The following is a 24,669-nucleotide window of genomic DNA, read 5'->3' as shown; positions in this document are numbered from 1 at the left end:
GGCTTGGTTCCCCAGGTCCCACGTTAGCCAGATGCACAAGGGGGCGCACGCGTCTGGAGTTCGTTTGCAGAGGCTGGAAGCCCTGGCACGCCCATTCTCTCTCTCTCCCTCTATCTGTCTTTCTCTCTGTGTCTGTCGCTCTCAAATAAATAAATAAATAATTTTAAAAAAATCATTTACTGATAAAGATGAATATTTAGGGGAGAAATGGCTTATCGGTTAAGGCATTAGCCTGCAAAGCCAAAGGTCCAAGGTTCAATTCCTCAGGACGCATGTTAGCCAGATGCACAAGGGGGCGCATGTGTCTGGAATTTGTCTGCAGTGGCTGGAGGCCCTGGTGCACCCATTCTCTCTCCCCCCACACACACTCTTTCTCTGTCAAATAAATAAAAATATTTTTTAAAAAGAAAAATAAAATGGGCAATTTTATCAAGCAATGAAACAAGAATCATAGACAGGGAATATTACATGGAAAATCATGGAGTCCTGAAAGATTACATTTCAGTGATCCATAACAACTATGTTATGTCCCTTGTAAGTTTAGAACATGCTGTCCCATGTCTCCCTATGGTTTTCAGAAACCAAGGTTGGGAAGTGGTATTACACAGAAATATACAGAGAGCAATAAGTATAAATGAAAATGAATAGGTTTAATTATTCATCTATGTGTACTTAAGTATGCCAGCAGAGAATTAGAAAGATTTGAAAGCAGATGAGGAATTGAGGGTACAGCTCAGGGTAGAACAGTATTTAGCTTACACAAAGTTCTATGTCCAATCACTAACACTAAAATAACAAACAATTGATTAAATTAACTCATTATGAGAGTACATGATAGCAAGAATATCTATTCCTTAGTAAGTAGAAAGCCACAGCCTAGCATCCTTGTTCTTTCATCATTTGAAAAGGAAATACATGGCTAACTATATCAAACTACTATTATCATATGAAACAGATCTGAACGTAAAGTAATACAATTCCCTGCCTCCACAAATTAACCCAGCCTCTAAGATTATTATGTCCTTCAGGATATCCACACAATTAGTCTGCCTGTTACTCCCTTACACTACTATTTCTTCAACAAATCATTGGTCTTTTAATAATCACTTCTTTGTTATACATTTGACAGGTATCTTCCAAATCTATTTTTCTAAAATAACATTTTAATCATGACAGCCTTCTACTTAAAGTGTATTTTAATCCAAATTCTCTAAACTTAACTCTATTATTGTCAAACAAATTTAAGTTGAGGTTTTCCTACATCTTTTCCTTTGTACAGGTTGGTAATTTAAGATAAAATATCTTCCTTCCTTCCCTCCCTCCTTACTTCCTTCTCTATTGTCTTTCTCCTTTCCTCTTCACTTCTATTCTCTTTCTTTCCTTACTTCCTTTCTCTCCTCCTTCCTTCCTTCCTTCCTTTCACAATGTCTCTCTGTGGCCCCAGGCTGAACTGGAACTCATGGTGATCTTCCTACCTTAGTCTCCCCAATACTGGGATTAAAGGCCAAAGGCATCACACTTAACTAGATATCTACTTTCTACAAGGCCCACTTTAAGTCCCACTACCTATTTTAACTCTTTTATTAACTCTTTGAAGTGCAAATTCATTCTTTAAAAGTATTTTGGGGATTTTAATAATAACGCTTAAGCATAGAAACTTCTGAATAATGGTGCCTTTATGTACAATTCTAGATGTTCCTCTTAGGTGGTATTAAAATATCACAAGTATTATCCTTGACATGGTACCGTATGGACATAAAAACACTGTCTCTCAAGATGTCTGATACAGTCAGTTTCAGTGCCAGCGTTGGAAAGAAATGTATATAGCCGGACTCCAATACTCATGGCTAACCTGAATTTAGAAGCCATGATAGTTCTTAATAATGCAAACAAAATACATTATGATTTGGACACCACATTTACTGTAACATGCTAATACCACCATGAGTGAAAATTGAGGAAAATAAAACCTTTTCCTCTACCTTCCCAGGTTCAATACCTGTGGACCTGAGAATTAAGCTGATAACAGACATATTAGCATGTTTCCTTTAATGATGTTAGTATGTTCCCATTCATGCAGGCTTCAGGAGAGCAGTGCTCAAAGAAGCAACTCTGTGGTCTATAAACCATTTTAATAAAGAGCAATAAATTGTAGCAAAGTGACAAGACACTTTTGGGCTGCCATGGTCAGTAAGTTGTGAGGATGGTAAATAGTAAGGAAAACTATTAGAAAACTTATTAGAATTATTTTAGTAAGTTTGTTTGTGCAAGCTCATCTTGGTACTTTTCCACAGTCATAAAACTCCCTTAATGAGGGATTTGTAATAGTGCTCATTTCTCAAAAGTTTCTAATTTTAGTCAGACAAGGGAAGTTCAAAAGCCACTTCTTTCAGGACGTGTGTGTGTCTGTGTCTGTGTGTGTGTGTGTGTGTGTGTGTGTGTGTGTGTGTGTGTGTGTGTCTGTCTGTCTGTCTGTCTGTCTGTTTGTCTGTCTGCCTGCCTGCCTGTCTGTTGGTCTCACTCTAGCTCAGGCTGGGCTGAAGTCACTGGGAAGCCCAGGCTGGGCTCAAGCTCATGATAATTCTGCCTCAGCCTCCTAAATGCTGGGATTACAGGCATGAACCACCACAGCAAACTTGCATTTGTTGTCTTTTTGTTATTGATTTAGTTTTGTTTGTTTTGGGCTCCCCCTACCCCTGCCCCAGGTAGAGTCGTACTCTAGCCCAGGCTTACCTGAAATTCACTGTGCTGTCCCAGGCTGGCCTTGAACTCAGAGTGATACTGAACTCACAGTGACACTGCTACCTCTGCATCCTGAGTGCTGGGATTTAAGGAGTGTGCCACCACACCTAGCTGTTTTTGCATTTTTGGGATCAGTACCTAGACCAGGACCTAGAACTCATTATGTAGCTGAGAATGACTTTGGACTTCTGATCATCCAGCCTCCACCTCCCTACTGCTAGGATTATAGATTTGCACCACACCACCTTGAGTTTGTGTGGTGGGAATCAAACCCAGGGTTTCAGGAATGATAAGCAAGCACTCTTTCTGCCTGCATCTGTTCTTAACTGACTTCTGCTCAAAACAATGCTCAAGTCCAAGTGGCACATTTTGTGTGGCATGTTTTCATCCCCTTCACTACTCAGGAACACAGCGTACCTAAACTCTTGTAACATGCCTGGAGCTCAAAGGGAATGATGGCTATTGAAATGACTTTCTATCTTTAATCTTCTCCTCCTCCCACTCCTGAGCTGAATTTCTAGGACTGGGGATTTAGCTGCCTAGTAGAGTGTCTGCCTAGTAAGCATAAAGCCCTGGGTTTGGTCCTCAAGGGAGAGAAGAAGGAGGGGAGTGCGGGAAAGGAAGGGCAGAAGAATACAAATTGAATTTCCATGAATTAAAATCACAAAAGATGAAACTTTATGTACACAGAACTGTGCATTTCACTCTGAGCCCCTTGATTTGTTTTAGGAAATAAATTCTGATCTGATGCTTGTTACAAATGTAATGATCATTTTAAAAATATTACTACCTCATGAGGTACTAATAGCATATCATAATGATACTAACGTTGAGAAACTGGTGATGGTTTCCATGTGTGTCAGTCACTTTCCAACATTGTGACACATTATGGGAGAAAATCACTTCAGGGCAGGAAGGACTTATTTTGGCTTAGTTTCAGGCACTTCAATCCATGATCACTTAGCTCTGTTGCTTCTGGACCATGTATGGGAAGGCAAAATATCATGATAAGGAGCAAAGTGGCTCATCTCAGGGGTAGCAGGGCAGAGAGAGAGAGAGAATAGAAGGGTTGGGGACAAGATATACCCCTCAAAGCAAGTTCTACTCCTCCCTCCGTGACCCACTTCCTTTTAACTAAGCCCTACTTCCTACTAGTCTATTCGGCTATGAAACCATGAGATTAATACATTGATGATGTTAGAATTTTTATGATTCAATTGCCTCTTAAATACCACCAGCAGCTGGGAAACAAGCTTTCAAGAAATGAGACTTTTGGAGGGATATATATATACAAATATATGTATACGATTACACATGGGATAACGATAGCATTTTTAGCTCACCTATGATGTACTCAAGATTACAAATTCAGAAAGGAATATACTTTTTGTTGGCCCAGTCTATGTAGTTAACTTTAGTTGGTACTTCTAGACTTCTGCTGCCCCTATTTAAATGATACATAATATCAAGAATAAAATATTTTCAAGCCGGGCGTGGTGGCACATGCCTTTAATCCCAGCACTTAGGAGGCAGAGGTAGGAGAATCACCATGAGTTCAAGGCCACCCTAAGACTACATAGTGAATTCCAGGTCAGCCTGAGTTAGAGTGAGACCCTACTTTGACCAGAAAAAAAAAAAAAAAATCAAATATTTTCAAGAAAGAATAAAAAATGTTTTATTTAGCAAAAGGTATCACAAACTAAAAGGAAAAGAGTTAAATTTGAGGTACTAAGTCACAAATCATTTTAAAAAGTTAATTTCTACACTCAGGAGGATGGCATATTTGAAACTAGCCTGGGCTACAAAAATAAGATAAATTTAAATAAAATAAAGTTTTTAAAAGGGAAATTATGGTCATATTTAGTATTTTTTCCTACCCTTCTATTTCATATTCAATACAAAAACATTTATACATTCTCTAAGCCAATTCCACTGTTTTGTGAGTTTGGACAAATACACCTACTAACAGGTTTTCTGGAAGGGGGAGGATAGGACAGCTTTCACCTAACTGTCCCAAGTTATAACATGTTCTCTTCCTGTATCAACTGGCTAAACTGTTACAAGGCCTATTTATACATTTGTGTTTGAATTTTTGTATTCTTATCTTTTTCATGCTATTATTAATGAAATTTCCATTTTTTAGCAAGATTCAGTACTGGTGCTACTGGAATTCACTTTTCATTCTCATAAATATCTGCGATTGCTTATCCAACAAGTTTGCCAAGAAGAAAAATGTTTTGAGTTAGCACCATCAAATACCCTTGGAAAAGCTAGCTGTTTGCTACCAAGTGGAAAAAAGTGTCTTGGATAGTATCTTTCATGCTCTGTGTTCAATGTTGTTAGCAAGTGGGGTCATGAAAATTTGAGGAAAAAGCATTCACAAAAGTAGACAAGGAAAAAAGTATTCTGGTTCCCTCTCTCTCTCTCTCTTACACACACACACACACACACACACACACACACACACAAATATTTGAATACCTCTGACCAGAAAGGTCAGTTCTATGGGTTTTAACCTGGACTCCACAAACAAGCCTAACATTCACTGTACAATCTGAAACTGATTAACACACTTTCTTTGGAGAAAACCAGTCTACCCTGAAACACTGGAGAAAAGGAAAGGTCCCATGATATACTACTTCTAGTAGAAGAGATTTTGGTTTCAATAACCACAAAAAAATAAATACATTGCAAAACTGTTTCTAGATAGATAATGGGAGAAGCTTTAACGTACTGTTCAATAAAGAACACATCCTTTTGTTGAATACCGTCTTCCTATCTCTGGTATTCTGTCTACTCTTTTTAATTTTTATTTATTTTATTTATTTATGAAAGAGGGGAAGGAGAGAATGGGTGTGCCACTACTTCTACACTGCAAACAAACTCCAGATGCATGTGCCAACACGTGCATCTGGGTTAGTGGGTTCTGGGAAATCAAACCTGGGTCTTTAGGCTACACAGGCAAGCATCTTAACCACTAAGCCATCTCTCCAGCCCCTCACCCTTTTTTGATATAGTTCAATGCTATCTAAACCAAAGAGCCTTTTCTAATCTTTCAACAAAATGTTCTCTCTCCTATTCTGAACTTTCATAAGGTTACCCACATATCTCCAAATGCATTTTTAGAATACAGCATTCAAAATAAACCAGAAGAATCAAAGCTGTAGCTTCGTTTTGTCCTATTATTGCTAGAGCCATGAAGTTTTGGATTTTGCTAGATTATTAACATGTAAAAAATTCATCCCATTAGCACATCTTTCCTTTTTGTCTAAATGCAATTACCTGGTAAAATGGCAAGAAGTAGACAAAATGCAAAACTTTCATTTTTGTGAACAGCTCTCTATCTACCTACCCCATCCATCAAAATGAAAGAAGAAGAGATCAGGCTTATTCAACACATTACCTGGGTTCAAGTCCCAGGACTGAAAAAAAAATAATTACTTCCCTTTGTGGTTTTTTTTTGGTTTTGTTTTGGGGGGGATGCGCGCACACGTGTGCGCACGTGTGTTTGAGGTAGGGCCTTACTCTAGTCAAGGCTGACCTGGAACTCACTCCATAGTACAAGGCTGACCTCATACTCAAAGGGATCCTCCTTCCTCTGCCTCCTGAACGGTGGGTTTAAAGGCACCACCACGTCCAGCTACTTCCTGTCTTTAGTCACTGATGAGACACCAAAGACCACAAAAATACCTGAAAGGACAATTGTCAAAGAGGAAAGAAAGGGCACAAAATAATTCATAATAATGTATATTAGTAAGATAATAAAACAAAATATCATAAAATGTATTTTATATGACATGAATAGAAATATAATGATGTTAGCTGGGTGTGGGGGCTCCCATCTATAAACTCAGCACTTAGAAACTGAGGTAGGAGGATCAGTAAGAATGGGAGGAAGGGCAGCCTAGAGTACAGAGAATTCTGTCAGCCTGGGCTAGACAGAGACCCTGCCTCAAACAAACAAACAAATCCTCCTCAGAGCTGAGGAACAAATAAATATAACAGCATAACCCTAAATGATGACAAGTTAACCACATGTACAAAGTTATGACCTTACACAACTCAGTGCTAAAATGTAACACCTTGTCCTTTAATAACCTTTGAATTTATCATTTAGAAAAAAAGGATAACCTCCTAGCAGCTAGATTAAACCTGCCCATATATTCTGTTATACTACCAACATATTCAGTCACTTGTGAAGCTAAGAAAGAGGAAAATACACTCTCTTAGGACTGGATCTCAACCTTGAAGTGCTGAGAGCCACTTCATCATCCAGCATGGGGAGAGACACATGTATGCACATGTGTGAATGCAATAGGATGCTGTGTAGAAAGCTGAGTATAAAGGCATCATCATAAATCCCTCATAGTCACTTATTTTAGCATACACGAATCAAAGCACAGCTCCCTGTTGTGTCTAAAAGGATATCTATGGTAGCATTTTACATTGTTTCCTCACATGCCTATTGAAAGCTGTGGAATATTGAGGTTTTCTTCTTTCTTTATAGTCACTACTGATAACATTATAAGAAGCTGGAGTAAAACATACTGGTTATATACTGTAAGTGACCACCTAAACAGGCAAAACGACTTACTAGTTAAAAAAAAAAAAAAAAAAACTAGAGCAGCTTTAGAGCATTAGCACTATTCTAATCCAATTATAAAGTCCTGTTAATTTTCATTTCTATTTTGCTCTACACCACTTATGCTCTCATGGGGATCTCATTTCTATATAGTAGACATTATTTTTCAGGCTAAGTTATACCAATCTTTTTTAATGTTGTTTTTCATACTATGTAACTAGTAAAATATAATTAATAATACCCTCCAGTAAAAAAAACAACAATTCATTTATCTACAGACAAAATAAGAAACATTTCAAAAATTATAATAGTGTATAATCTAGATTTGTTGGTTGGTTAAGACATGACCTTTTATACCTATTACCTTCAAAAGTTCTTCATTTTATTCAGGATCTGGTTTAAATATAGTATTTAAAACTGAAGCTGTTATGTGTTGCAAACACAGCTAAAATGAAGAGCTTCTGAAGCAGCAGTGACCAGATTTTAAATGCAGGTAGATCAATAAAAAAAAAAAAAAAACACCAAGCACAGACTCTGTGTGTGAGTGGAATGGTTTATAATAGCTTGCAAATGACTATGTGCTTGCTGTAACCAGCTGTTCTTAAATTATGAATATGCAACCAATTCATGTTAAAGCCAAATCCCAGCACTATTTTTACAGAGAAATCCCAGTAGTTTTGCTTGTTCTACATGTTAGCTCTGTTAAGGATACAAATAGCAGTAAGCCTCTGACAAATAGGACCAAACTATTGGCATTTCATGCACTAGGTCCATTATCACAGCAGGGAATGTCAGTCATTGGTATATTCCTATAACAGCTCAAGCAATATGACAATGATCTCACAGGAAAAAAGTCACAATCTCTGCAGCATACTCAAAGTCCTTTTGACAACCTAATGCTTTCCTACCACATCCAATCAGATTGCCAGACCTGATCTAGGAGAAGACTTGCACTAAGCCTGAAACATTTAAGAACATCAATCATAAAAAACAAAGACAGGACATTGAATTATACAGTATTAACCTCCAGGGTTTGCATACAAAGACCTTAGATTTATTTATGTCCCAGTGAGTTAAGAGCTTCTGTACACTGTTCTTTATACCAAACTGACTGCCAATTTGATGGCCCTCTCTGCCCTCAGCAGGAGTGCACGGTCTCTGATTAATGAATGCATGTTTGTGGAAAAGTGTGGAGAAAAAAAGAAAAAGAAACCACACAATTATGTGTACACATTGCTCAAGTGCCAGTGTAGTAATTGTGTTCAAGCCAAATGCTCCTTTTTCTTACATATACATGTACACAAACAGCATTAGTTATGGGTCTTGCTACTCAATAATTTTTATTTGAAGCACTTAAAAGACAAAGTATCTGCGAGATTTTTTAATTGTAAGAAACTATTTTAAAACATTAATTTTATTTTCAAAAAATACATAGTAAAAACATAAGTTTGTATGACAGGACAAACCATTTTCACCTCATATTTTCATAAAAACTATTAATTTTATAAGCTAAACATCCAGTTTTTAAAAGTATATTAGCGTGTTCCAAGTTATAAGTTTAACTTATCTGAACTATTAAACATTTTACACCTAAAACTCTATTAAGACAATCAAACAGAATTACATACATTTAGTATTCATATTTTCAAAGCTGACATAGTCAACAGAAAAACTCACAAATCAAAGTTTAAACATTAGCAGGGCATGGTGGCTTACACCTTTAATCCCAGCACTTGGGAGGCAGAGGTAGGAGGATCACTGTCAGTTTAAGGCCATCCTGAGACTACATAGTGAATTCCAGGTCAGCCTGGGCTAGAGCGAGACCCTACTTTGAAAGGAAAAGAAAAAACAAAACTGTAAGCCAAAGCTTAAACATTGTTCTGACTCCCTTGCAGAAACTGTCTCCCTATAAGAAACTTAGGCTGAGATGGAGAGGGCTGGGGCGATGACTCAGTGGTTAAACATGTTTCTTTGCAAGGCCTGCAAGCCATGGGTTTAATTCCCCAGTACCCATGTAAAGTCAGATGTACAGGGTAGCATATGTATCTGGAGTTTGTTTACAAACAAACAAATAATTGATGAATTAATAAGAAACTCATGCTGAACATTCCTACTCAAAGACTAAGATGCTTATTGGCACTATTATATTACCTTTTAAACTGGACAAACCTTAAGATTTCTTTAAAAAATAGTTTAGATTTAAAATGCAATTCAATCTGCCATAATTTAGTTTATATGAAGATCTTAACAAAAAATATGTGATGAGTAAATATGTTTCTTAAAATTTGATTTCCTTTTTAAGAAATTTTATGGCCACTTTACAAAAAGGCTTGAAAAATCATATTACTTGAATATAAATCCTAGCTTTGGTGACAGTAATGTATGACTTACCTAAAAGGAAAGACCTTTCATAAACTTATGATTTCAGGAAATCCTGATTCTGAAATCATTCAAAGCTGCATCACACATGTAGAAAATTCACTCTTATTATGCAGCAATTCTTTTTAAGGGGATTTTCTTTAGCAAATTATATATTCCAATGATCAGTTTCACATTTAAATACCCATTTTTTAAAACAGAAAACTATTTAAAATAATTATAAATTTATGCTTTCTAAAGAATTATTAAATACCTAATACACTAAAAGATCTAAAAAACTGAAAAAAGTCAACCATTGCTGGAACTCGAAAAGGTCTCCACATAGTAATAAACTGTATTATACCCTGACATCATATCATCCTAAAGCTTTTTTATATGGTTTTTAAATGTCCTTCTTTTTTCCTCTTGGCCACCTGTTCTTCCACCAACAAAATTATGCAAACAATTAGAAAAAAAAAACAAAAAACCCAGGCACCAATGGAATAATGATATCATTTAAGTACAACAGTATAGTAGTGTAAACTATCAATAGAAGTTCTTAAAAATCAAGCATGATGGTGTATGCTTGTAAGCCCAGATCTCCCAGGAAGATGAGGTAGGAGGATTGTATGATAGAGGCCAGTAAGAGACACATAGCAAGGCCCTGTCTTCAAACAAACAAACAAATAAGCAAACAAAAAGCTCTATTGTTAGAAATATAATCTTAGTTAAAAATCATTAAATAGCTACTGTTAATTGGATGAATTTTTAAATAGCATTTTGACCTCACTGGAAAATTAAAACAAAAGTCTGCTCCAATAGTCACTTCTTTTCTGATTATCTCCCATAAGGAAAGTTTAAGGAAACATTAAGCTGAATGAATCAACATTTATTAAATAAAACAGTATTTTAAGACTTTTATTACATAAAAATACATAATTTTATGTAATAAAATCTCTTTGACACTTAACTAGATAATTCCTTAGGAAATTAAGTATATTAGAAAAAAAAAATCACTGAACCCTAGTTATGTAATTTCTTACAGGGATCAAAATTACCATAAAACTTTGAGTACTTCCAGTAGTTTTCTAAGACTAGTTCAAAAACTCAGAAACTACAATTTAAAATCCTTTCCTTAGATGAATTTTTACACCTATCAGTAATCAAGTTCTAACATATTACTTTCACTAATTCCAGGAGATATGACAGAAATCTTGAACTTTCATGCAACTGAGCTATCTCACATCTTGTATAGTAACACAAAAGTAGCAACAAAGACATTAACAATTGCAGTTCAAGCTGGGAGTGACTGTTCTGTTTCAATTCAATGACACCACTAATGGCTTCTTAGCAGCTCCATGAAATCAACCAGCTGTCAAGTTGATGCATCAGAAGGAACAGTTATGCACTCCCATAAGAAAAAGCAACACATCAGGATGTTTGGCAAAACATCTGCTCCTTTACACTGCAATTCTATAACAAACATGCAAACAAAGACATGGGAGAAAGGGCAACAGAATTAAAATTCCAAGGTTTCTATTACAGCTGATATGCATTTTAAATGTATGGCTAATACAAACTAAATACAAATTTCTAAGAAGTTGAATACTTTAAGATATTCTAAATTTTTTTGAAAATGGTAAATACACTCAGATTTTTCTAGATAGGCAAAAACTACACAACATATTTACATTTTAAAAATACACAGTAACCTACATCCATCAAGTCAGTATTATAGTGCTCTGTATAAAAATCAAATATTAAAACTAGACTATGCCCTTCATTTTATATACATATAGCAGATAATGCCAAGAATATTATAATAAATGTATTTCCAAGACAGAGCAGTCTAATCCCTTTTCCACTAGTTTCTGAAAGAGTAAATATTGTTATACTTCAATACCAGCTTAATATAAAGCACACAGATACTATTATCTGGATTTTAAACATGTATCTAATTTCCATTTCTCTTTCAACTGTTAAATGAACACAATAGTAAGCTCTCATAGATAACTTCCTGTGTTTAAAGAATACAATCTGATTTCCTAAAAAAAGATTCTGGGTAATTTTAACTAAAAATAATTTTACATTCTACCACTCATTTCAAATATTTATAAAATCTGTTTTTACCTGAGATGTACAGTGCTTTGTGCTATCTAAGTTACTATAAAGCAGCAACAATATACACTGTGTTTACAATAGGTGTGAGACATCACCGTACTTAACTACCATTTTCTTAAACTGCTTATCCTCTGTTGCTTGCATTTATAATCTGCCAGATCTTCCAGCCCTTTGTTGCATGTATAATTTAGAACCATCTGTTCTATGTGCTTTTAACTATTTAAACATTTTTCATCTACCTACAATTCACATAAATGGCAGACATTCAATTCAGTCAAGATTTCTACATAGCACTTTACATAAAGCAAGTTCCTGGATAAGGAGCAGATATCACCAAAGGATACTGTCACAAACATTTAAAACATACTATTTACAATCTAAGTTTTCATGATAGACAAACCTTTTCAATGCATTCAGAATTTTTCTATTAGCCTTTTTTTTTAAGTTAATTGTAGTCAATGCTTTATCCCAACCCAGAAAACAAAGAGAATGCAAATTAAATACAGACAGTTTCATGTCCTTGTTAGAAGAGATGTAAATATGCTGACTGAAAATGACTACTGCAGACAGAATTACACTTTCCCATTCAATTTACAGTGCCTCTTATACACACACCAATGAGTGTAGCATTAAGTTTGGTCATGTGATCAGCCCAACTTTGGAAAAAACTATTTTAGACAAACAAATTAAAACACTAGATTTTATTATTTTTTGTGGTGATTGACAAAGTTTATGGCTCGAGATTATAAATTATTTTTAAAAATTATTTCTGACTTTTTTATACTAAACTACATTTTTGCCAATCTTTTACCTTAATACTATTTGCTATTAAGTTTTTAGAATATCTAATATCTGGAGATATTTTCCATAATTCTTTTAAGATGTAAACACACACACAAAAAATAGAACATTTAATTACAAAAGGGGAGCTACATAATCTAAATAATGTATATGTAAATATTAACTAAGCAGATTTATAAAAACTCCATGAGATCACACAAGAAAGGAATTGTGCTGGTACAAATACTTTTAGGCCTTTAAAGAATAACAACCATATGCACAAAAGCTAAGTGAAAACTAAAAGACAAAAAGTTTCCACCATTTTTTGTAGTTTTCCACCTGTTACCAAACATAAAACGTGCAGATAATTTTGCACTTGTTTTGAGTGCAAAACACAGAAATAAACCACACAAATTTATTGCTAGCCTCTAAGTCACACAATTCCGCAAAAGGGGGAAAATGAGCAAAAAAAAAAAAAAATTACTTTGTGGAAAATTTCTTGATAAAGTTAACATGACGTCACTAGACCCCTGAACATTTCCTAAACTTTGAGCCTTATGCAGACACACTTTTTGCCTATCTATGGCTGCTCTCTTTTCATCAATTTTTTTTTTTTAAAGTGAGACTTGGGAATAAAAATTGCCCAAGATGGCGAAACGCTTGTTGTTTAGAGGGCAGGGGGAAAAATGGAGGATATTGTAATATACACAAAGGGATAAATTTCAACAACTCCGCCAAGGACTGCAGCTGCGTCTCTCCTTTATAAGGAAGCAACACACAAAAGATAAATACAGGGAGAGAGAAAAGAGGATATCTCCTAAGCAGCACGGGCAGATTTGACGGTCCAAAACCTTCCTTTTCCCTATCCCAATTCTGGGGTTCATGGCCCTACTTTAAGGGGAGGGGAACCAAGCCAAGCGACAGGGGGAGGGGAGCGACACCAAGACTAAAAGAGGGAGAAGAGTTGGGAGCTGGCGGCGGTCCCCGGGAAGAGCTGCCCAACGAGGCCGCCCGGAACCGCGGTGGGGAGGCGATGCCCACAGCTCCAGCGTGGACAGTCCTTCCCAGGTGCCGGCGCTCGCCCAGCCACAGTCCCGCCGGCGCCACCCCCACCCGCTCGGCTAGGGAAAACTCTGGAACCTCGAGCGGCCCTGGAGGGCCCTGAACCTGGAACTGGGGGGCTGGGGGAGACCAGCTCGTCCCCCACGGCAAGATGGGCGGAGAGAAAAAGGGCTGCGGAAGGCGGACTGGGATGGGGGGGGGTGGCGGTGAAACTCCCCGGGGGAGTGGGAGCGGACACGCCGGAGCGGCGGCGCGGACAGCCCCAGGGCTTCCTTCCCGAGCCGCCGACCCGCGGCGGCCGCGCTGGCCGTGGCCCGGCCGAGGCGGCTGGCACAATGGAGGTGGACCGCGGCTGCCCGAGCGAGGCCGGGCGGCGTCCTGCGCTGAGCAGGGCATAAAGTTAGGTTCTCCCGAGCCTGCACCCCCCACCTCCCACCCGGAACCGCGCATCTCCGCACCCTCCTCCCCCAAACTCCGCTCGGGACCCCGCGCAGCTCCGGCCTTGCAGCCGTACAACAAAGAGACGCACCGAGCGGCGAGGGTAAACAGCGCGGAGGACCGGCGGGCGGGCGGCCGCCGCGGACGCAACTCCCGAGCCCCTGGGCCGCCGAGCGGGGCTCCCCGGCTCCCCGCGTCCAACCACTTGAATTTCCATCGTCACCCGCACCCCTCGCACCGAGAATCTCAAACTCACCTTTACTTTCCAACTGAGAGTTGCGGTGGATGGGATTTTTGTCTTCCCCAGAAGGCTGAAGGTTAAGATTTTTGGAAACGCCACCGCCTCCTTATTTCTATTATAATTTCTACAAGAAAAGTGTGAGGAGTTGGAGTGGAGGGCAGGTTTGTGGTCTGGAAAGCCTCGGCTCCCTCCGTCTCCGTCCCCGTCCCCGTCTTCCGCCTCTCTCTCTCTCTCTCCTCTCTCTCTCTCTGATTAGTTCCTATCCAGCAGCAGATTGAAGCAGGAGATGATTCTTCTCAAGGTTTGTTCCGCAGCTTCACTTCTAGGCGAAGGCTTCATGAACCAAGTGACGTCAACCAACAAGGCTTCTCTCTCTCTCCTCTCTCTAACAATGAAAGTTGCTGTTAACAAGGGAAAAAAGAGAGAGAATTGTTTATACCATTTCAGTTCCAATAATAAATGACCTATCAGCTCCTAAAGGAACCGAGGGAGGGGGCTGCTCCTTCCTTCCAAGAATACTGTGTCTTTAGTTAGCACCGCTCCTTGTCCCAGGAAAAAGTTAAGAAACTTGAATGTTTTGTTTTGTTTCTAAGAGAACAACAACAACAAAAAAAGACTGAAAACTTAATTTTTTAAAAAAGTAAACATATTAACTTTCACGTTCGTAAACTCGGGATTGTGTTAAAATCTGCAAACTAAATTAGTATGCCAAGAATTACACGTTAGGGCTCAAAAGGCAAGATGTAAGATAGTCTTAAGGTAAAACGGTGCCTTTCCACGGGCAAATTAAACTGGTAATGTTTATGCACTGAATCTGAATAAAATGTAAATGAAATACGTTTAAATACTAAGTCATTTTAAATTCAGATCTATAAACTATAAACTGGAATCTCGATTGTTTTTCCAGTTTCGGAGACGTTTTAAAAGATAGTTGATTATAGGAATTGAGGAATTAAACACTTTAAAAGCTCGAGTCGTAATAGTCACTCATTGCGTATTTAAACTCTACATGTGGTATACCATTTTAAACCCCAATCTCAACCAACTTCCACTCCCCCTATTCCCACATCCTTCAACCAATCAAGTTAAACTAATGGTAGGTACAGTGTACCCCGTTCCCTCCCACAGCCTGCCCCACAGCTTTCTAAAAAGGACTAAGAAAAACAGAAAGAAAGAAAAAAACCTTAACCTTGGTAGCACCTGATTAACCATGAAGATAATTTTTATAAAGATTTATTAAGATAGTGTTCCCCCCCTTAAAAACACATTAAAGTCTCCAAGTTTATGTTACTAAAAATTGCATAATTTAATTTTTATGGTAAAGCAAGTCAAAATTAAACTATAGGCGAATAATGTGACTATCTATGTATATTTTACGCATACATTATGTGGATCAGTGTATCCTAAAAGATGCTATTGTTTTATGTTTCCTCCTCAACCACTGGCTGTGATTTTAATTGTGCTGGAGGATCTTCATTAGTATTAACACATGGGGAGATTTCACAAAGCTGCTTCATTAGGAAGGAAAAAAAAGCTGGCAGACTAGGTCTTTCTGCATGCACTGAGAATGTCAGCCTTACCTCGGTCATTTGTAACATAATAAGTGCAAGTACAATGATTGCAGTGCTGGCGCAGGGGGAAGGGCAGAAATGCTGCCTGTCTAATAGGGGTATCTGAAAAGAGGGCTGCTCATTACACAGGAAAATGTATGCTAAAAATTAGTGAAGATGATGTCTCAGGAGACTGATGCTAAATAAATTAATGTGCTGATATGTTTTTAATTATTATTTTTTGCAGTAGTTTATTTCATTCTCAGGATTCACATTGAGCAGCAAAGCTGTGCTAGCACTTATTGATTTTTTTTCCCTGCCACATTCCCGGAATACAGATTTTAATCATTTCACTACACCACACTCAGTAATTTCATTAAAAACTGGAATCTTCCATCCCCAGAAAAGCATTTAATTTCAGTGACATACAATTTCTCTTTTAGCAGCAAACTGTCTCTACAGTAAAAGCTGGCCTAAGGTTCAAATGCATAATTTAATCCTGAGTTTTCTATGCTCTGCATTCCTTTCAAGCTATAATTTGAGTAACTACCTAATAACTGTAATAGACAATAATTTCCTTATAATATATTATTAACTCATATTTAATTAACTCAGAGGCCAAGCGCAATACATGTAAGACTGGATCAACAATTCCACCATCTCAAAATTTACTAATAATGTTTCAGAAGAAAAGCAGATTGAAATGTAAATGTGAATGATAGCATTTACACTGTGTTCCCAAGTCACATTCAAAACAGTTCATCTATTGTTATATAATGATCAGCATTACTCAAATAATGCTTTTAAATGTTTGTAAGTAAACATGGAAGAATTCACTGATATTTCTAAAGTTAGGATACTGATATTTTAATATCCATTGCTGACTTTTCCTAATTATCATTACAGTTGAAAATAAAAAGGGCTGATTTTAAATTGTATTGACTTTCATGAAGTGTTCTCTTAACACACATTTTTCCTGAAATAATATGGCACAGTATAACATATATTTATTTTATGTAAATATTTTGCTTAAAATGTTCATGCAAATATGGTTCATTTTAAATTTTTATATATTTTTAGTAAAATTTTGTTTATAGATGATATAATAGTTTCCCAAACAATGACTTTCATGAGAATATATAACATATCGCCTTTTAGAGAAAAAAATTTCTGTGGAGAAACTTGTAATAAAATTAACTGAATTGTAGAAATATGCCTAACAGAAAAAAGATACATACAATAAGTGATTAGCTATTATATAAAAACTTATTATTTCCTTGAGTGATTTCAGAACCACAGTTCAAAATGTTTTGAATTTATATGTACAATTTTAAGTTGAAGCCACCACCAATAGAACATTGTCTTTTCCTTCATTGTGTGATGGAATGAGTCCTTATCATGCTAAAAGGTTTGAACATAGGATGAAGGTGGTGATAATGAAGAATTTTATTTTAATATTATTTTAGGATATTTGAAAACTGTATTTTTATTACCATCAAGGGCTCTTTGAGAAGTACTCTTGTAACATTCTCAAAGATAAAGTTAAATGGAAATTAATAATTAACAGAATAGTTGGTAAATAAAAAATGTAGATGCCAAAAGTACATAAATGGATTGCTATGTTTTAATAATTCAATATTAAAGGCTTTAATTTTATATTAACTTTTATTTGGCAATTCAAATACATTATCCAATTTAGTCTATACTTTTAAACTGATATTTTAAAATAATAATATACTAGAAATTTTAAACTGTATTATTCTAAGTATCTGATACCTTCTTACAAGGTTGGGTTTAAAGTGTTTTTTTAATATTATTTCTTCCAATTTTCATACTGTCACACTCTTAATTTCAGAAATTAGAATTTAATCAGAGTTGAGGAATATCATATGCAGGAACTACTATAGTTATAAAATAATTTGGCTCATACACCATTTAGTCTTGTACTCAAGATCACCTACATTATCTCTTAGTCATGTACAGAATTGTGACAGAATTTAATGGGCAAGCAGATATTTTCATCTTAGTGATAACTCTGAAATTCAACATAGGATATATATCTTTCTCACTACAAAGCACTAAATTGTTGCACTTTCTTCCTCCATAAAGCAGCATCTCTTTTTAGGACACCTCAGTGGTAGAGAGGGACAGATAACCAGTTTACTGCTGTCAGTTCTGTCAGTGGTTCCTATAAGAGTAAGGAATTGATAGATACAAACGAAAGCTCTCAGTAGTGTAAAAAGCTTTCCACTGTCATATGTTATTTCTATTTCAGTCACTACAGACTAATGAAGCTATATTTGTTTTCATTCATTGAACAAACATTTGAGTGCTTGCTATATGTTATGTACAGTGCTAGAGGCTGAAAAAACATGAAGAACTCACTTTCTGTTTGATGTTGAAAGTGTGAAATTCCTGGGAGATTAGAGACTGATATAAATCATGTTGTAAAGATACAAATAATAAAGTTTTGTGAGAATAAAGGTGGAGAGCTAATTGTGACCAGGAGAGACCTAAAGGCTTTATCAAGATTGCATTTACACTGTATCTCACACTAAGAGCTCACCTGTCAAAGAAGATGGAAGTTAGGGGATGAAAGAATCAAAGCATAAATACACACAGCTACAGAGGTCTGGTGTTCGTTCACTGGTGAGAAATTCGGTTTAACAGGAATGCTTAGTGTGCAGGGTGACGAAATGACAGGGGTGTCATGATGAGGATGAAAACCACAAAGAGGCAGCCCTTAAGATTAAAAGGCCTAATATACCAGGATAAGGTAAGTTAGTTTCTCATGGGAGCCAACAACTGTAGTAAAGGATTCATATCATTCCCCTTGAGTAAGGGAACAATAACTAACTATTCAGGCAGTGCAGATTACAGACTAGTAAGGAGACTGTTTAACATTTTACTTTGGGCAATATCTTGCCAGCCTATATAATACCAGTACTTGGAAGGTTAAGGTAGAAGGATCCCCTCAAGTTTGAGGCCAACCTGCACTATAAAGCAAGGGACCCTGTCCTAAAAATAATATAAGTAGGCCATAAGACAAATTTCTCAAATATTTCTGAGGTGAATTTAAAATTCTGAAAGCAGAATTAAGAGGAATGAGTGAGTGAGGACTAAAGGGAACTCTAACTCAGGGAACTGCTGAAGTTATTTACTATGGTCTATGATATATAAAGAAAAACAAATCATGAGATGTTCTGGAATTAGAAATTAATACTAAGTGGATGTTGTGGTTCACACCTGCCTTTAAACCCAGCACTTGGGAGGCTGAGGTAGGAGGAGTGCCAAGTTTGACGCCAATCTGGGACTGTAGAGTGAGTTGCAAATCAACCTGGGCTAGAGTAAGAGCCTGAATTGTAAAAAAAAAAAAAAAAAAAATTAATACTATGTTCTACAGGGTTTTAAATAATAAGATTATCACAGTCAATTGTAAAGCTTTTTCAAAATATTTATACCCAAGTTCAATACTAAGAGATTCCCTAGAGATCTGGATGGGAGTCAAGTATTCCCCTCCTTCCTTACCTCTGCTCTGGACACTGATACAGTGTGATTACTACTGTAATTAATTCAAAGTAAATGAATACACATTAGGAGAAATTATAATTTTTGGAGGTTGGAGCTGGGGGAAGGAGAATACTTAAATTCAATTTGTTCTAGAATCTATCTCATAGATATTAGCCTTTCTTTGGCTCATAATTTGTCCTCATATATTATCTTCAACATTAAATTTCTAATAATTTTAAGACAGAAAAGTTTCAAGCTATTCAGGGGCTGACACATGACATCTGAACAAGTTCTTTGAAATTATTAACAGTTCTTCTTAGAACAATAAAAAAATGTTTTTCTCATATCTGATTTCAAAATATCACATGACTAGCATCCCTCTTGACAGCCAACATATTTTGAGTTGGATATTGGAGTTACATATTCAGTGTCTTTTACTTTCACAGCATTCTAAACAATATACACTCAAGGATCAACATTCAATCATAAATGCAATTTTCAGCTCTTCCTTTAATAAGTGACTCAAGATCAGAGTTCATTACTGCTTACAGGCAAGTATGCTCTGAAAACAGTAGCATGAGGATTAATGTTTTCCCCTGTTTTATGAACTGTTGTGAGCTTCCCAAAATAAGCATTAAATAATGCTTTCCAGTGCAGTTCCTTTAACTGGAGTGATGTCGTAGTGGCTGTTGCTCTGTCAGTACTAATCTCAATGCACCATCCTCAGAAAACTTTTAGACTCATAAAAAACATAAGCCAAGGGGCTGCAGAGATGGTTCAGCTGTTAAGGTACTTGCCTGCAAAGCCTAACCACCCAGATATGATTCCCCAGTACCCACTAAAAGGCTAGATATACAAAGTGTCACATGCATCTGGAGTTTGCAGCAGCTAAAAGCCCTGATGGCCTATTCTCTCACCATCCCACCCCTGGAAGGAAAGAAAACATATTTTTTTAAAGTATAAGTCAATATTTGAAAATTTCTAAGCCTCTTCTTCCTTGGATTTTCAATAATTCTAAAAGAAAAAGGGACTGTGGATGCTCAGTGGTCAATAATGTACTTAGCATGTACAAGGCCCTAAATTTAATCCCCAGCGCCACTTTAAGAAAAGGGGTATAAGGAGGTGTCAAGCGCTTCTGCCTGCATAAGAAATGTGCATAGATCAAAGGTTGATTCTGCTCTCTATATAGGTTTGCATCTAGGTTACATAAAGTATCTACTAGTGACAACAGAGTAAATGTGCTTTCAGACAGACCTTCCTTTTGTCACTGACATAATAGTTTCCAAAGTATCAAGTGCTAAAGGAATTATGTCATTTTGGCTCTGCCTTCCTCCCAGATAATACTGATTATTTTGTTCTGATGGTTTAATCAACTTGGCAGTGGAGTAGTGTAATGTAGTGTGATACCTACTTTTCTTCTCACTGATATGCTTTTTTGGTATATTTTCTACCTTTGGATAAAAAAAATACTAGAAAGTATTATTTTATGCTTATTCTGGTAAGCTTTTACAGCAGTTCACATCATCACTCCCTTGGTTTTGTTAAAAGGGAGGCAATGATTTTTGACTATTCCTGGCCTAAATGAGTTCAAATTACTTTTTTTCTTTTTTTTTTTTTGAGACAAGGTCTCATTATGTACCTCTGTCTGGCTTGTCGCACACTAAGTACACAAGGCTTGTTTGAATTTGTACAGGTCCTCTTGCCACTGCTTTCTTAGTGCTGGGATAATAAGTTTGTTGCCATTATGCCTTATTTCAAGTTACTTTTTATAATTTCACTTTCTCAAAATATTTAATGAAAAGGGGTGTATTAGGGTTCTCAAGAAGCAGCATTGGTAGCCAGACAGGAAGAAGGGATTTATTTCAAGCTTAAAGATACAGGGGAAGTTCCATCAAAGGCAAAAGAAGTTGACACCCTTTCACAAATCCAAGCAAAAAGAAAAAACCACAAGCCAGCAAACACCAAAAAGCAACAAGTACTAACAACCATCAGCAAGCAGAACCCCAGAGTTCGGACTGCTCTCCAAACCTCTAGGCTAGAATTCAAATCCACTCCCAGTGACAAACCCTCTCTAGAAGGCTGCTAACTTAAATAGAAACCTTAATAATACCTGACACTATGGGGCCATACATTCAAACTACCACAGAGGGCAATCCATAATATAGAAAAATTATCTTCTGAAAGCAAAACCACAGAAGTCAATGTCAATAAGTTGATACAAACCTTTATTTATTTTGGTTTTTCGAGGTAGGGTTTCACTCTTGGCCAGGCTGACATGGAATTCTCTATGTAGTCTCAGGGTGGCCTTTAACTTATAGCAATCCTCCTACCTCTGCACTACCACACCTGGCACAAACCTTTATTTTAATTGCAAAGCAAAATGGCCACATTAGGAACAGTTTAGTATGGCTAAAGAAAAGGGGAAAACAATAAAGCTGGAACTTTGTGGTGAAACTTTTAATATATTACTACATCACAACCATGTCTTTAATTTCATTTAGGCATTTATTTGATGTAGAAATACGTATTAACAACACCTATTATGTACCCAGGACAACTGTCTGTTCTTGGGATGGAACAGTGAAAAAAATTACCTGACCTAATTGGCTTACATTCAAATGTAAACAAACAGACAATAAATAAATAAAAAAATATATACAATATGTACACTAGGGTCAGCAAATTTCCTATAAATTATCTTATAGTAGGGCCGGAGAGATGGCTCAGCGATTAAGGCATTTGCCTGTAATGCCTAACATCCCAGGTTCAATTCCCCAGTACCCATGTAAAACCAGATGCAGAAAATGTCATAAGTGTCTGGAGTTCGTTTGCAGTGACTGGAGACCCTGGCATGCCCATTCTCTCTTCCCTCTACACTCCCTCCCCCCATAGCTTGCAAATAAATAAAATATTTTTAAAGTATCATATAATAAATATTCTATCACTTTGGGGTCATGCATTTGTTGTAATTACAAAAAGTACATATAGTTATGAAGTAGCAGTTTATAACATAGAAAAAAGTAGAAATAGCTGTGTTTCAAGAAAACTTATTTACAAAAATTGATGATAGGTCAGATTTAGCCCACTGGCCATAGTTTGCATACTCCTGTTACATATGATTATAACAAGTAGCATACAAATAATCTGTTGAGTTATCCAGAATGGTGGTGTAAACCCTTAATCCCAGCACTCAGAAGGCTGAAGTAGGAGGATCACCATAAACTCAAAGCCAGCCTGAGCTACGGTGAATACCAGGTTACCCTGAGCTAGGATGAGACAGAACAGAAACACAACAGAAAAAAATAAACTTGTTGAGTCAAAGTGTATAAGAACTTCTATAGATTTGTCCTTGGAAAAGGACAAATATTTGAGCAAATAGTTTTTAAAACAATAAGAGACTACTTTAAATCTTAAAAAACAGGGCTGGAGAGATGGTTTAGCGGTTAAGCGCTTGCCTGTGAAGCCTAAGGACCCCGGTTCGAGGCTCGGTTCCCCAGGTCCCACGTTAGCCAGATGCACAAGGGGACGCACGCGTCTGGAGTTCGTTTGCAGAGGCTGGAAGCCCTGGCGCGCCCATTCTCTCTCTCTCCCTCTATCTTTCTTTCTCTCTGTGTCTGTCGCTCTCAAATAAATAAATAAATAAAATAAAAATAAAAAATTTTTAAAAACAACAATTAAGTAGAGGGTCTAGACAACTACAGGAAGAACTTCCCATGCAGAAGAAATAAGACATGCAAAGAATTTGCAATAAGAGCATACTTAATTCAAAGAACAGTAAATAGGCTGATGTGGTCAAGAAGAATATTAAGAAATGAAGGACTATGTGCCAGAAATAGTTAGAAACATATGGGGTCATTTAAGCCATTGTAAAGACTATGAATTTTTAAACAACATAAAATTACTGAGTGATTATAAGCAAAGAAATATGATCTGATTTACCTCAAAAATCTCTTAGCTTCAGTGCCAATAACAAACTATATAGTTTGGGTTGCATGAATGAAGCCTTAGATTGGATCCCCAACAACACAAACACACATAAAGAAAGGAGGGAGGGTGGGAAGGAAGTGGTGGAAAGAAATTATATCAGAATAAAGGGAAGTTAGCTCATATAGAAGTTGCTGAAAAATCCTAATAAAGGGTGAATTTAAAAATGGATATTAGTTGCCATGGTCTTAATGGTCATGTCTCTCAAATTCCTATGTTGAAATTCTAATCCTAACATAATGGTATTAAGAGGAGGAACCTTTTGGAAGGTGATTAAATCATGAGGAAAGGAATTTCATTAATTAATTAGTACTTTTATTAAAAAAAGCCAAACGAGCTAATTTGCCCTTCTACCATGTAAACACACAGTGCAAAGGTACCACTCTAGAACCTGAAATCAGGTCCTCATGGGAAAACAAATTTGAATGGGCATCTTTGATCATCTTCTTTACAGCCTCCAAAATGATAAAGAAATGCTTATTGCTTGTGTGCTATATGGCTTGCATTATTTTACTGTAACAACAACTGAATTATACAGTAGTGGCTAAAGTAGTGGAAAATGGTCAGATACTGAGTATATTTTTAAAGTAGGGTCAAAGGATCAGTTGATGGATGGCCTAGATAATATAAAACAAAGTAGAGTGAATGATGGCCCACAGATTTTTATCTGTAATAATCAGAGGACTGAAGCGAACATTTATTTACATAGAAAGACTGCAAAAAGAGCTGCCTCGGTGGAGGAGTTGGGGATCTGGTGTACATCAACAGACTGGTTTGGACATGTTACATCGAAGATAATAACTAAACATCCCCATGGAGATGCTAAGCTACATATACAGCTAATGTATACAAATTAGACTTCAGAAAAAAAGGTCTAGGTTGGAGACAGAAATTTGAGAATTCCTTGACTACAATACTTAAAGCCATAAAATAACTGAAATTATCAAAGAATATGTAACAACAGACAAAACAAGTTGATGCTCCAACATTTGGACATTGAGAAAAACTGGCAAAGGAAATTGAGAAAAGTGGCCAATGAAGTCAGTAAAACATGAAGAATAATGGTCTGGAAATTAAATGAAAGTGTTCATAAAGAATATTTACTATTTATTGTTTTAACTGAAACTAACAAACTGAATAAAAGGAAGAATGAAAATTAACAATTGATTTGGCAACATAGATGGCGCAGCTGTTTAAATGAAACTGTTGAAAACTTTTAAGGAACAACCCTCTCAGACTAGCATAATGGTGTGTACTTTGGTACACACTTAGAGCTTTAGCTACTTGGAAGGCTGAGGTAG

The 24,669-nt window shown here is 36.7% G+C and overlaps 1 protein-coding gene across 19 annotated transcripts in view; it reads right to left on the bottom strand.

The window, feature by feature from the left end:
- The window catches only part of Baz2b (bromodomain adjacent to zinc finger domain 2B), a 308,213-nt gene that overhangs the window by 255,032 nt on the left and 28,512 nt on the right, over positions 1–24,669 (bottom strand). For 13 of the 19 annotated variants that reach the window (XM_045146862.1, XM_045146853.1, XM_045146857.1 and 10 more), the window contains exon 1: positions 14,340–14,733. The gene's annotated coding sequence lies outside the window, so the exon portion shown is untranslated. Of the gene's footprint in view, positions 1–14,339; positions 14,735–24,669 lie in introns of those variants that run through there. The other 6 variants (XM_045146861.1, XM_045146863.1, XM_045146869.1 and 3 more) reach the window with 3 other exon arrangements.

Source organism: Jaculus jaculus, chromosome 4 (assembly GCF_020740685.1).
Source record: "Jaculus jaculus isolate mJacJac1 chromosome 4, mJacJac1.mat.Y.cur, whole genome shotgun sequence".
NCBI classification, from domain to species: domain Eukaryota; kingdom Metazoa; phylum Chordata; class Mammalia; order Rodentia; family Dipodidae; genus Jaculus; species Jaculus jaculus.
This window is presented reverse-complemented; position numbering and strand designations above follow the sequence as displayed.